The sequence below is a fragment of the Phasianus colchicus genome, chromosome 4 (genome assembly GCF_987193195.1).
Source record: "Phasianus colchicus chromosome 4, bPhaCol1.hap1.1, whole genome shotgun sequence".
Taxonomy (NCBI): domain Eukaryota; kingdom Metazoa; phylum Chordata; class Aves; order Galliformes; family Phasianidae; genus Phasianus; species Phasianus colchicus.
The window spans coordinates 9070610-9084515 of NC_143439.1; the positions used below are offsets into that span (position 1 = coordinate 9070610).

Consider the following 13906-nt stretch of genomic DNA (forward strand, 5'->3'; position numbering starts at 1 on the left):
GATGATGGCAATTGGTATGGTAGCCTGTTCAGAAGCCAAACAGCTAAGCATTAGTGCTATTCCATTTGATTGGCCAGAAATCAAAAAACTTCAGTTAAAGAAGAAACAGATCAGCACTCAGTGTAGTTTCATGCAGGTTTTTTTTGTTTGTTTGGTTGCTTTTTTTTTTTTTTTTTTTTTTTGCTAAAGCACTCAGCACATTCCAAAGGGTCAGAATGCAGAGCTGTGGATTTATTTTAAAGCCTTTGCAGAAATATCTGTGGAGAAAAACACACTGGTTGGAGCAAGAGGGAAGTTGTCAAATAGCATTAAAGTTGGTAAAAAGTGGATTTTATAGACACAGTGTCCATATTCTTCAATGTCTCTCTATCAATAGAGCATCTAAAAGTGATAAAAACTTTGGTCCAAAAATTTGATGGGATGGGATAGGGTGCACCTTCAGCAAGTTTGCTAATGATGGAAACCTGGGAGGAGTGGCTGATGCATCAAAAGGATGTGCTGCCCTGGGCAGGCAGGAGAGTTGAGTGGAGAGGAACATTATGAGGTTGAACTAGAGTAAGTGTAGAGTCCTGCACTTGGAAAAGAATAACTGCTTCAGGTTAGGGGCTGCCCTGATGGAAAAGAAATCTGTGGAGAAGGACCTGGGTGTCCAGGTGGAGAATAGATTGGCCACAAGCCAGCACTGCATCCTTGTGGCCAGGATGATCAACAGTATCCTGGGCTGAGTCAAGAGGAGTGCAGCCAGCAGGCTGAGGGAGTGATGCTCCTGCTCTACTCTGCCCCTGGTGAGGCCACATCTGGAGTACTGTGTCTGGTTCTGGGCTCCTCAGTTCGTGAAAGATATGAAACTTTTAGAGAATCCAGTAGAGGGCAACAAAGATGGCTATAGGGGCCATTTCATCTTACGAGGAAAGGCTGTGAGATCTGGGACCGACATTTATAATGAGAAGGTAAACCATCTAAGTGAAGGAGCATGACTTGACTGTAGTGTGTTCCCCAAGGGCATCCAACCTTTTGGCTTGTCTGGGTTGCATTTAATGAAAAGAAATTGTCTTGGAGCACATATACGTAGGTTGCTCCAAAAGTAATGCCTCCTATGTATTTTCATGGAAACAACAGATACAAATAACACAATAATACTTCTTGATAGAGCAAATTCTCAGCCATAAAACAATATTATTCAACTTAGTGATTGGTGCTATGCTCATAACAATCTGCACTAGCAAAGGTTACCTGGTGCCACCACTGCTGAAATAAATCACCCACTGCTTCACTGTGCTTGCATCCACTATTTGGTCTCCAAAAACTTTCAGTAAGCATCAATGAATGTGAATGGGTGCTATTTTCTGTCATATGCCTTTCCTTCATATGCACATCCATGTCAGAAGCCATTTTGTTAGACTGCCTTTCTGCTGCCATCTGTCACACAGCAACAGCACGGAATGGGATATAGGCGGGAAGGTTCAGCTCTACGGCCATAACACCAATATCTACCTCTGATCTTATGGAACCTAAAAAAATAGGAGGCTTTACTTTCTGAGCTTGCAAAATATAATATATTGCAAATATAGCTTGCAAATATAGTATAGTTAATATATAAGTAACAAAACATTTTAATTGAAAATATTTTTCTTAAAACATTTTTTTTTAAAGAGAAAGAGAAGAATAAAAACATAAAACCAGTGGGTTATTTGACCTTGTTTTTGTGAAACTAAAGTACCAGTCTGGTTCTATGTCAGTGGTTGCAATTCTTAATGAGATCTCAAGATGTTCATCAGAGATTTTTGATGAAATTTCACTCTTCCTGTAGTTCATCCTTGACAGTAATTGTTCAAAATGTGTGTACTTCTAAAAAGCAATGATATGAATAAGGTGTGATTGTGAAGTGAAGCGTGTTTTCCTCTTCTAAGACAGAGACTGTGAAAGTCTGGTAAAGAGACATGATCAGGTTTTTTAGTTGAGTATCTGATTGCAACTCTATTCATTCCATTTTGAAATTTGCAAGTGATATATTTATATAAACTGAAAATGGTCTTGCAAACATAAATTGATGATTTTTTGAGTCTTGAAAGCCAAACCTGTGGGGTGTGGTTGAGATGTCCAAGGAATGGGATGACATCCAGACAGGCTTGAGCAGTGGGCCGAGGAGAACCTTATGAAGTTGAACAAAGCCAAGTACAAGGTCTTGCACCTGAGTTGAGGCATCCCCTGTTACCAATACAAGCTGGGGAATGAAAGGATTTAGCACAGCCCTGCCAAAAAGGACCTGGTGGTACTGGTGGTTAGCAGGCTGGATGTGAGCCAGCATCATGGCCTTGCAGCCCAGAAAATCAGCCATATCCTGGGCTGCATCAAAAGAAGTGTGGCCAGCAGGTTCAGGGAGGTGATCGTACCAATCTACGCTGCACTGGTGAGGCCTCACCTGGAGTACTGCATCCAGATGTTGAGTTTGCAGTACAGGAGAGATGTGGACCTGTTGGAGCGTGTCTAGAGGAAGCTCACAAAAATGATCCAAGGGATGGAACACCATCTCCATCAAAGATGGGCTGAGAGCTGGGGCTGTTCAGCCTGGAGAAGAGAAGGATCCAGGGAGACCTGAGAGTGGCCTTTTGGTACCTACAGGAGGACGATAAGAAAGAAAGGGACAGACTTTTTAGCAGAGTCTATGGTGATAGGACAAGGGGAAATGGTTTCAAACATATAACTTCAGTTAAAACACTTCGTTTAGCTGTGAACAGCACTATTTAATTTATTGTGCATTTTACTTTTAGTACTAAGGTTTTGAATTTGTATCCAAGTAGCAATCGGCACAATCTGGCACTATGTTTAATGTTTTGTACTTGTTGCTTTGTTTTTAAACACAGCAGGGAATATTACATTGTGCATTTTTGTTGTCCCTCTGATTATTGTTCCTTATCATTTCTCTAAGGAGAAATTCTCAAGTTTATAGGCCCCTCTCTTATTTCCCCATACTTAGAAGTTACTGACCACAAGTTACAATTGGCAAGAATTCTTTTTTTTTTTTAAACAAAAAGAAAAAAACAACCAAACAAAAAAAACCAACAGTTTGCAGATTGGCTTTAATGCCTGAATTGTGGTGAAGGTAGTTTTCTAACATTCTGGAACCAGAATCTGGAGAAAGAAGGATTTGGGTCACTTGATGCTCTCAAACTTTTGCCAAAGAACATTTTATTTTAATAAACGTAAAATAGGGTTCGTTTCAAAAATGGAAAACCTATGCTCTGTGAATATCAAAATAAGGCACTGTAAAAATCCATCTTGATCATCAAAAAATAGATTTTCATTTGAATTGATTAATTTCTTTGGAAAGCTTTACTTGATTCAAACGGGATTTACTAAGCAGAGTTACTAATCTTTTATAAAATTTTCTGATATCTCTTCACATCTGACCAACGGGGGAGAACTGCAGTAAATTTTTTTATCTTATATCTTCATTCGTATTGCTGTACTTGGTTTAGGGGCAGAGGGTGTGGGCAGATTGTTTTGTTTTGAGGTATTGACCTTGGCAGTAAGATGTCAATAGCTGACAATTCCAGAGGAATTAACTCTTCAGGGTGCAAATCACATTCAGATCATATTCAGATCGTACCCCCCCATGTCTTTAAGCTACAGTAAGCAGCTTTAAAGAAAATGTTTCATCAAACATCTCAGGGTGCTTTTGTTTCAAATCACTTCTTTGCAATTCTTTGGCTAACAGTGCAGAATTTTCTGTTTTGTTTTTTTTTTTTTTCTAGGACAGTTTTTCTGTAGAGAAAACTAGTGTCTGTCTTGTTTTGTCTTTTAAACTTGGTTTCTAAGGTTCTCTGTTCTGGTAAACTTCATTTTCCACAAATTGGAAACTATAAATCCCACAGGATTCTTTAACAACATCAGTAAAAGCATGGACTCTGTTTCTCATTTTTAAAGTGCTACAGTGAGATCCGTGTGTGAGCTTCTTCAGTCCAATTCATCATTTAATTTACAGTATTTTATTTCTCTTTAACCTCCCACCACACCATTTCCCAGAAATTACCTCTATTCACTTGTGGCTCTAACATTAATGGTACATTTAAGGCCAATTAAACACATTTTGTGCTGACAGGACACTCGATATGTCAAATAGCAGCTCTGGTTGCTCACAGCCTGCTGGCAAAAGCTGCTAAACATAGGCAGGCTTATCACGATACCAGCAAAGGGAAGTATGACATTCCTGTGACAGAAAGCCAGCACCATGCACTGCAGATATGCCATTCATCACTCTCTTTTACAGGGATTGAGCTGACATTTTTATGTTTATCAGATATAATCTATTCTCAAAAATCATCTGCCATGCAAAGTCCTTGTAATTGTTTGCCTGGTAGCTGCTGAATTTATCATGTCCTAATCAGTTAGATTATGACACTGCAGAGAAAGAGGCAAATCGGGGACAGAATAAGGCAGATAATTTATAGAACTGTTCACGTGAAGCTGGCTGCCTCTAACACTGCATGTCACTGTGACCCGTGTTTGCTTGGTGAAGTCAAAATTAACCTCGAAATGAAAGATCTTGCCGTGTTAGAAAAAAACAGCAAACCTGGAGAGAGCCAAAGGCCTTGAAATATGGTTGTCTCAATTTTCTATTTAAATCAAAAAGGTCTTTGAAGCCAACCACCACAACAGAATCAACATCTTCCTGTGCTTGATATGGATTTAGAATGTCAAACAAAAAGCCTAACTAAAATATTGGTGCATGCTTTTCCTGCATTGGCAGTTTTGGACACAATCAACTTCTGAATCTTTGTTCCAATTCATTTTATGGGGTAATGGTCACTGTTGCCTGGAACATGTACTGAGGCCCTGCCAGGGCCAGTACAACACAGCAGGAAGGAGTCAGATGTAAGTAACTGCCATAAAGAATGCTGTGCAACTTGGTGTAGGGCAGCGGAATAAATGCAGGATTATGACAGCAATTTCACAGATGGATTTAAACACAAGCTGTACAAGTCAGGCCAGACCACCTTCAATTTTAATCTTGAATCATCATGAGAAAGGAAAATTTTGCCATGTGATTGATTGTTTTGGGTGCTTTAAGCTTCCTGGGCTTGTAAACAGCACAAGGGCAGCATAGCTGAGAAGCAGGAACATAAGTTTTCAAACATATAATTAGTGAAACTAATGCAGGTATTTGCTGCAAGATATGCAAAAAATTAATTGATAGGCTTTACCTGTTGTGGCTTTTCTGGTACATCTCTGCTGCAACTTAGACACTTAAATTTGAGTTTTTAACTCACATTATTGTTCCATTTATTTAGTCTGAGAAACTGAATTTTTTATGGGATTGTTCTAGATATTGTTTGTACTTTAGGGATAAAAATGTAGAGAAAGAACCACTTTGTCCTCCTGAAGAAATTGGCACTTCACAGAAAAAGGCCATAGGTTTCCCCAGAAGAAAAGAGGAAAAACAGAGGATTAATCAATATCTAAATTTAACTTGGTTCAGCATCTCAGTGGAGGGGACTGCTGCTGGGTGGGGAGGTGAATATTCTCCCCTGGGAGGGAGACTTGGCTGCCTCTCGCACGGGGAGCTGGCTCCTCTCTAGCCACAGGAGAGGTCCTGGTGCCAGCTACAGAGGTCACTGCTCATTTGCCCTCTGGCTTGAAATGGAAAAAAGAAAACATAGCCAGAGAAGAAAAATAAAGAAGTACTCAAAGGAGAGGAGACAGTGTAAGGCCAAAGGCAAAAATGGGTTGTTATGGGAATAGTGGAGAGGAAATGGCTAGAAATTGAGAAATCTGACAGATGGGGAAATGGAGTACACATCCTGGGGCAAGATCAATGGTCCAGGCAAGCAGGATGTTGACAAGCCATCTTCAAATGGGAGTTCAGAAAGGGCAAAGAGTGGGAAAGGGAAGCAATAGAAGGACAACTATCCATCTGTTGAATTGCATTGTGATCACCATTGCAAGAGAAGGAATAAAACGGTTTCTACATCTCACAGTAGAATATGAAGTCCTTATGTTGTTCTAGACCAGGCAAAAAATGCTGATCTGAAACTAAGTTGCAGAAACTGTTGACTTTTTATTAGGATAGGAGAGGGAAAGAAACAAAAGCCTAAATGTATGTTTAGTATTTCATGAATTTTTATACGCTTTTGTTGAGAGAGTAAGATCATGGAATGCCGTGTGCTCTTAAAAAGCCATTGATATAGCTTCTGGTACCAAGTTTTGAGACTGGAGGAAAAATGGATTGTTCTAGGGGAGTAAATAATTGAGAAGAAATCAGAAAGGAAAGATGAGGGTGAGTGCAACAAGGTAGACAGATAAATATTTGTATGCTTGTAGGATTCCAGAGATCTTGATAGTGGTACTTGCTCATCTAAGATCAGCTCAGTGCCGCTTGTGCTCTGAATATGGAGGCTAGCAGCCTAGGTTCATGTTCTTGTCTGACCATGTCCACCCCTCGGAGTCATCAACGTGGGCCCATTCTATAAATGTAAATCTATGAACAAAGTGTATTAGTATGGGGTGGATATCTCCTGTGGGATGAAATGAACTGTATGTTAGCTGTGCCTGTTTCATCAGTTCATTCCAAAGGAAATCAAGATGACTAGTTCAAGTGTGAAATTGGCCCATTGATATCTCTAGAGTGGCTCAAATGACCCAAGTCCCATGCAAAGCATACCTAACATTCTGGCCTGCAGCCATATCGCCGCATATAGTTAGCAATATCCATAGGTACCCAGTGTGAATATATGTATATAACCTGCTGTGGCTAGAAAAAAAGGATACATTTGGGGATTAATGTGCATACTTTTCAGCCAGCCATTATTGACAGCTGATAAGGTGCCTCCCCATGTTATAAAACTGAAAAGTAAACATCTTCTAGTTGGCATTTAGAGGATGACTTTGCACTGGAAGTAAAGCTCTAGAGAGACTTTATGTTTGGATGGGGTTCTTTTGAGGGATTTATTCTGTGGTTGTTTTGTTGTAGGGTTTGTGTGTGCTTGTGAGCATTGATTTATTATTATTATTATTATTATTATTATTATTATTATTGTGCCTTTTTTTCCTATTCTTATTGAGGAAAGACTTGTAGATAAAGGTAGTAAATAGTTCTGCTTCCTGTCATTTGGCAGGACTGAGCAACTAGGAAAAAGAGAGGGATTTTTGGATATGCCATTTGGAACTGGAAATAATGAAATTTAAGGGAAGTTCTAGGGGAGGTGGGTGGGAAAATAATTCCACAAATTCTGTACTATGGCTGCAGTGTGAACAATGTCAGGGAACAGAACTCGTTTTAGAGTTATGTATACGGGGAATGGGATGGATGAAATGATATGTATGGTGTTTCAAGCCAGACCACCTCTCCAACCTGGTTTATAAAATGGCCTCCCAAATAGCGATGTAATGGTGATAAGTGGTTTGGAGGAGAACACTAGGAGAAGGAGAAAGTGGGATAGACAGGGAAAGAGCCTCTTTAGCTGATGTTGCTGGCAAGAAAATCTCACAAATCTCAACCTCAACTCAAATATTTTTCTTCACTTACAAGAGTAGCTTAACAAGCACTTGGCCCATGCTAGTCCCAGATATCATTCCTGCCCCCAGACCATCCCTGTCATTGCACCAACAATAGATGGTTTTTTACACTCTGAATAGATGGAACTGATTGAAAAAAGAACAGAACCATTCAGTAAAAATTAAATGATTTCTACACGCTGGAAAAAGATAGGAACATCTCTGTGACACAGCTCGCATATATCTACCCTTATGACAACTAACATTTAAAAACTGACTTCTACCTGATATATCTTGCTCAATCAGGAGGGCCACGTGTGCACTATGAATGTACCTAGAGGGACAGAGAAAGAATTACAGGAAAAAAAAATAGCATAAACTGAGGTTAGCCATCTCACTGAAGTTTCTCCAGTTAGATCAGTCAATTCTTGTTATGCCAGTATCGTAAAGGTTATCACAGAGGGAGCCCTGAAGAGGAAGAAGCGTGAAGTGAAATCTCTGGTATAGATGAGAGCCAGTGGCAGTGTGGACTGCAGCTGCTGGGATGACTCAAGAACATGTTTTCTGTATCAGTTTATTACTGCATCAGATGTTGGAAAAAGACTTCATGAAATTAACGCGCAGATTTGACTTCAATGTTTTGAAGTAGTATATGAATGTGCCTTCAAAAATTAAATATTGCTTAAACTAATAAAATAAAAGAATGAGGGATAATTCTCATCTCTGCTCCCGTGTGCTGGTTTATACTAATGAATATAAAAGATCTGAAATATAATCAAATCTATGAAAAAAGGACTGCCTCCAGACAAAACAGAAAAAGCAAAAAATCTCTGAAGCTTGAAATTTATACAATTCTCCAAGCCTATGGCTGCTGATTGATCTGAATGTCAGCTACGATGTATTGTTTACCTAACGCTTTTGATTGTTAACCAAACCAAACCAAAAAAAAAAAAAAAAAAAAAAGAAAAAGAAAAACACATTAAAAAAAGATACCCACCACCTCCATACGGACTTAGGCCAGTATCAGTCCAGCAAATGGACCAATATCCCTGATGTGAATGGTGGGAATGCATCTCCTGTGACAAACTGCTTGGTGATAGTGAATCCTTGATGCTCTCTTCCTGCATGGTGAAGGAGGAAAAGAAGTTACCCTTTCTATCTAGGAAACAAGCACTGTAAAATAATGTTGTTTGCCATTTTTTTGTCCCTAAGACTCACTTTGATCTCAGGATTCAACAGAATTTCTTTTTGTCTTTTCTCAGTTTGTTTCTGGCTTGTGAAGAAATCTATTGGTTCACTGTAAATACCAAAACTGTTGTTTTTCCCCTTCATTTGTCAAGGTATAGAAGACTCTGAAAATGAGCAAGCACAGTAAATACTTCTATAGAGGCACCCCAAACCATAAGAAAGCTCTGAGCCTTCTTCATGAGTACATAGCTGAAATACAGAACTTAAAACATGTTTTGTCTGCTAGCCAGATTAGAGTTATTTGCCTTGGATATTCCCAATATTCTATACCTACATAGGCCCAGACTGAACTTGATCTTTGTATTTTCAATTAAGAGAAAGAAAAAACATGAGTTTGAGGTGCTGTTTCTTAAACAGGCCTCTACCAAATTCCAACTCTTCAAATATTGAGCTAGGACGTAACTGCTCACTGGTGCAGAGGAAAAGAAGCTCTGTCTTCTGAGCTAAGCAAAGATGATGTGGATAAAGTTAGCGTGTTGTTGAGACCTCACAAATAAATCCAAGGGTGGAGTAAAATTACTTGAGCTGGAAGCAAGTTTGTGTCTGTGTGGAAAATAGATTGTTTCCAGGGATGTGAGCTGGAAGAAAGCACGCAAGGTCTTTCTTCTGAAATATGGTTGTGAACTTTAGAAGTAAAACATTGTGTTTTTTTTTTATTTATTTAAAGGTAGCTGCCCTGACTGGAGTGATATCTGTTCACTAGCAGTTAAACCTAGATTTTACTGCCTGTTCAGACTGACTGACGTGTTTAATCATGCCAAATTAAATCCTGTCATGAAATACACTTTGAATATCCAAAACTATAAATTGAGTTCAAGAGTCCACAAGAAATCCTCAACGAGGATTCTCTATTATCATCTTTCCTTTGAGCATACCCTGGCATTCATTTAACATCTTCATAAATTAGAGAAGGTTGATTTGTTTGGTTGGAAAGTTGGTTTTTGTGACCATACATCATCCCTTCTGTACATATCCTAGATTAAAAATTGATAGAAGTGCGAGGAAAGACTGAATGTTCTGCTTCCCGCTTTTCTACTTTATTCAATTTTTGTGTAGGTGTCAGCAGTATTTCCTTAGAGTGTCTGCACTGCTCTTTTTTGGGGGTGTTTGTTTGCGTATTACCATAAGTCAACAGGTACTTGACAAAACATGTAGCGCTTTGTGGAGAAAATGCTGTACGGATGTTTTGTAAAGGCTTTCTGGATGTTTCAAGTCTCATGTAGTTACTTCTAGTCTATAATTGCCTTAGTTTTGCTAAATTTATGTGTAAACTCATGTATTTGATGATGTAGTTTAAACAATGTGGGGTTGTGTGTGTGTGTGTGTGTGTGTGTGTATTTATTTTTTTTTTTTCCTCTCCTTGTTTTTTTCCTGGAAGAGAACTTTATTTTCATACTAAGGCACTCCTTTGGGAGAAATTGAAAAGAGAATGACCTGCATGTCTTAGAGAAGACCTGACTAAACAATAAATGCTAAAATTGTTGTGCATGCTTCAGTATTTAAAATATTCCAAACAGCAAGTTAACAAGGTGTGTGAGTACACATTTCTCAAATGAAACTGAAAGATCGTATGTACTCTAACAGATCATGTTCTGATGTAATACTTCAGTAGATGACCTGAGCACTAATTGGAAGGGGCATCTTTCCAAATGAAAGGACTGTTTTAATGTGTCTGTTCATTATTGCAGGAGAGTTTGAAATCCTCGTTGAGAGTTCATACTTGAGTTAAAGTTAGGCAGTGTTTGAGCATGAATTATTTTAGCTGGAAGACAAAGCAAGATTTTGAAGTGAAGGAGGTGTAATAAGTCATCTTGATGTAGTTTTGTGCATTTCTATGGCTTTCAGATTTGGAAATGTTAGCATTCAACCTGAATGCAGATACGGCAAAACAAATACTGTTGTTTCCCCCCACCCTTGGGAGGCTGTAAATATTTGAGTGTCGTGTCATAAATTACAGGTGATCTTTTAAGGCATAAGGTTTGAATTCAGTGACAGTGTAAAGAAAAAAAGCCTGAATATTAGATCTTCCAACCATTAATTCCAGTCTTTGCTGCTTGAATTTAGTTGATTTGGTTGCTGACAGCTGATCTTGAGTTCAGCTGGACGAGGAGGTTACGTATACTGGCAACAATTTATACAAGTGATTGCTTGAAAGCAGTAGCTCAGTGGATATCAAGCTCTTGGGTCTCAGCCACGACTCTGCAAAAAAACCATAAAGATAAGGAACGAAATGATCAAAGAGTGTTGAAAAGCAGTGCAAGTGAAAAGGTGGAATTTGATCTAGAGACCTAGATAAAAATGAGAGAACTTCAACAAAATCACGTAATCAAGATCAATATTTATATGAACAAGTTTGAGATTTCTCTTGTATTATAGTAAGAATGATGCTACCACTACCTCTCTTGAATTTTATAAAAATCATTAGAAATTAAAGCAATGAAGAGTATCTGTTTTGAAAGCATAAAATCTTAAAATCTAAAAAAGGCTAGGGAAGGAAAGCTGTTTAGATAGCCTTGTTCATGTCAGAAACTGTAATAACATTTATAGACATAGTATGAAGTTCTCTATTGTTGATTTTGGCTACAGGTTTTTTTTAATTATTATTTTTTAAATACTTAATGTTCATTAAAAAAACATAGAATTGAAAATAGAATTTGGTCTTTGTTGTGGAGAGTTGTGCTGTGTAGATCCATAGTAAGGTTTGGCCAAAGATAAGCAATAATTTTGTGATTTGTGAAATCTATTTCATTGCTGCTTCCAGTCAGGAAAGTTCAATCTTCAGGAAAGTTTAACTCTTCCAGCATTTTTGCATCAGAAAAGCAATGAGTATATATATAGATGGTATTGTTGTATCTTACTTTAGCTTGCTTAGAAACATGCAAGTGTTCTGGATTAATGTGTTACGTATTTTTAGGTTGAGTAAATTCTGTAGTCCTTAAAAATATTTTCTGGCAAAGGTGTCAAAATTCATAGATAATACCATCTTATATTAGGGGATGCTTCCTGTATGTCTCTCCTATTGCTACCTTGTATAGTAATAACTGTGTATAGTAATAGCTGGGATGGGAACAAGATTCCGAAACTTTTCCTTATGTCTCAGTGAATATATTTACATGCATTAAAGTACACATTTGCATATGCTATTGCTTTATGCTGATTGAGTCTCATTTCCACAGAAGACTCTCTTAAAATTAAGGAAAAAAAAAAACAAGACTGTTATTTGAGTTCAATGAAGTTTACTTTGAACTTAGACAAAGAAGTGCAGGTCTTGAAGTCTTAATGGAACACTTGAAATGTTTGCCTATCTCAAACATTTGAGCTAAATCTTTTTCCTTTACAAGGACACTCCCTTACTTAGGTCAAGCACTGGACTTTAAGTATTCTTGCTGGATTATATCTCTAGTAAAACATACTCCAGCTGTTGTCTCTTATTATGGGTGTGTATAACTCAATAACATTCTTTTTCCTGTAGCAGAAAACTTATGAGAGCCAAATGAACTGTTTTTAAATCCTACTTATTAAAGAAGGCTTTAAAGTAGTCTGTGATTTTTCAGATAAGGTAGCATCATCTCTTATCTGACCTGGCTAGACATGAACATCAAAGCTCTGTCAAGGTAAGGAATGTAATACTGAGATAATACTAAGAGAATGCTTACGATAAACTAAGTTAATGAGTGCAGTCGCTTCATCAAATTGATATAATCTATGTCTGTGAGCAAACCCAATGCACTGCATAACAGCTTACTGGTTCTCATATACTATGGTATATACTTCTATTACTGTTGTATGATAACCAGTCAAAATTTCTATCCTTCTTAATTAACCAAAAAAAAAAAAACCAAAACAAAACACCCCAAACCAAGTTAGTTGTATCAGCTGTAATTTTTAAGCTCTGTATTGATGTTTCTCCTTTGAATATGTTACGATGAATTCTTTATATTTCTAGAAGAAACACCTTGTTCTAAAATGTAGGGACAAGGGAGGATCTTGCTGCAGTCTTCAGCTGTCCAATGGGAAAGGATAGAGAAGGCAGAGCAAGGCTCTTGATGATCACGGTGAAAGACCAAGTGTAATGAACATAAGTTGCATCAGGAGAAATTCTGATTAAGTACTCAATTAATACTTTTACAGAGAAAGTGGCCAAATACTGAAAAGCTTGCCAGAGAGGTTATGGAGTCTGCATCCTTGGAGGTATTCTGAGTTTTCCACATTATAACTTTTGGCAACTTATTTTAACTTTGAAGTGGATCCTGCTCTGAGATGCTTGGAGCCTATCAGACAATTGCTAAATTTCTGTCCGAGCCTAAATTATCCTGGGATTCTATTTCCTCACATGTTTGTAATGGAGTTTTGACTCTTGGCCTGGATCATTTCAGGTGATTGATAAAGACACCAATAGCCAAGTTTATATTTATTGTGCTTCTTAACCCTTCCCAGAAGGAATGCATTTGTGGCATTGCACAATTCTTCTCTCTTCTATAGCTGGAATGTTTGGATTTTTAATCTGATGGCATAAAATGAATTCAGAATCTCATGCAAATTAAATCACTTTCATTCTGCCTGAAAAACAAGTGACTAGTTCCTTGATAACTTTGTGGATGACAGAGAGAAGCCACCCAAGGACAGTGCAGTTGTAGGAAATGCGCACTGCTGAAGACAAAGTAGTCTTACAGGTCACTAGCCACAAAAAGAATTGCACAGCAGGATCATGATTTTCAGGGCTCAGGATGAACTAGAAGAATTTGAAATTATTGGTCTTGTTATTCTCTGTAAATTATTTTGAATTCCTTTTGCAATCCCATGCATTTGCATCATCCAGTCATACATCTGGAAATGGTGTAACATAAGTCTTCTTTTGTTCTGTGTAGTGAATATCACAGTCCTTACTGTCAAATAAGTCCTGTAGCCATTCCTCTTCCAGAAAGCTTTATCATCTTGCCCTGTAACTGTACAATTTGTAGCGTAGAAGTTGTAAATCCATGTTTGAACACCTCGGTTTATAGTTTTATATCAGAAAGTAACATCAAATTCTGTCTTAATCTAAGCTGAATAACTTTGACCTGTTAGCCGAGGCAGGGAAGCATGTCTAAAGAAAACCATACAGTTAAATACTGAATGTCCTGTGCATGACTGATTAATTTTCAAGTTGTTTTCATCACTCTAA

General features: G+C 37.9%; 1 protein-coding gene across 7 annotated transcripts in view; it reads left to right on the forward strand.

The window, feature by feature from the left end:
* Positions 1-13906, forward strand: part of TTC29 (tetratricopeptide repeat domain 29) — a 366043-nt gene that overhangs the window by 134509 nt on the left and 217628 nt on the right. The window contains exon 1 of one of the 7 annotated variants that reach the window (XM_090138567.1): positions 12242-12356. The exons of the other annotated variants lie outside the window; for them this stretch is intronic. The gene's annotated coding sequence lies outside the window, so the exon portion shown is untranslated. Of the gene's footprint in view, positions 1-12241; positions 12357-13906 lie in introns of those variants that run through there. 7 annotated transcript variants of the gene reach the window in all.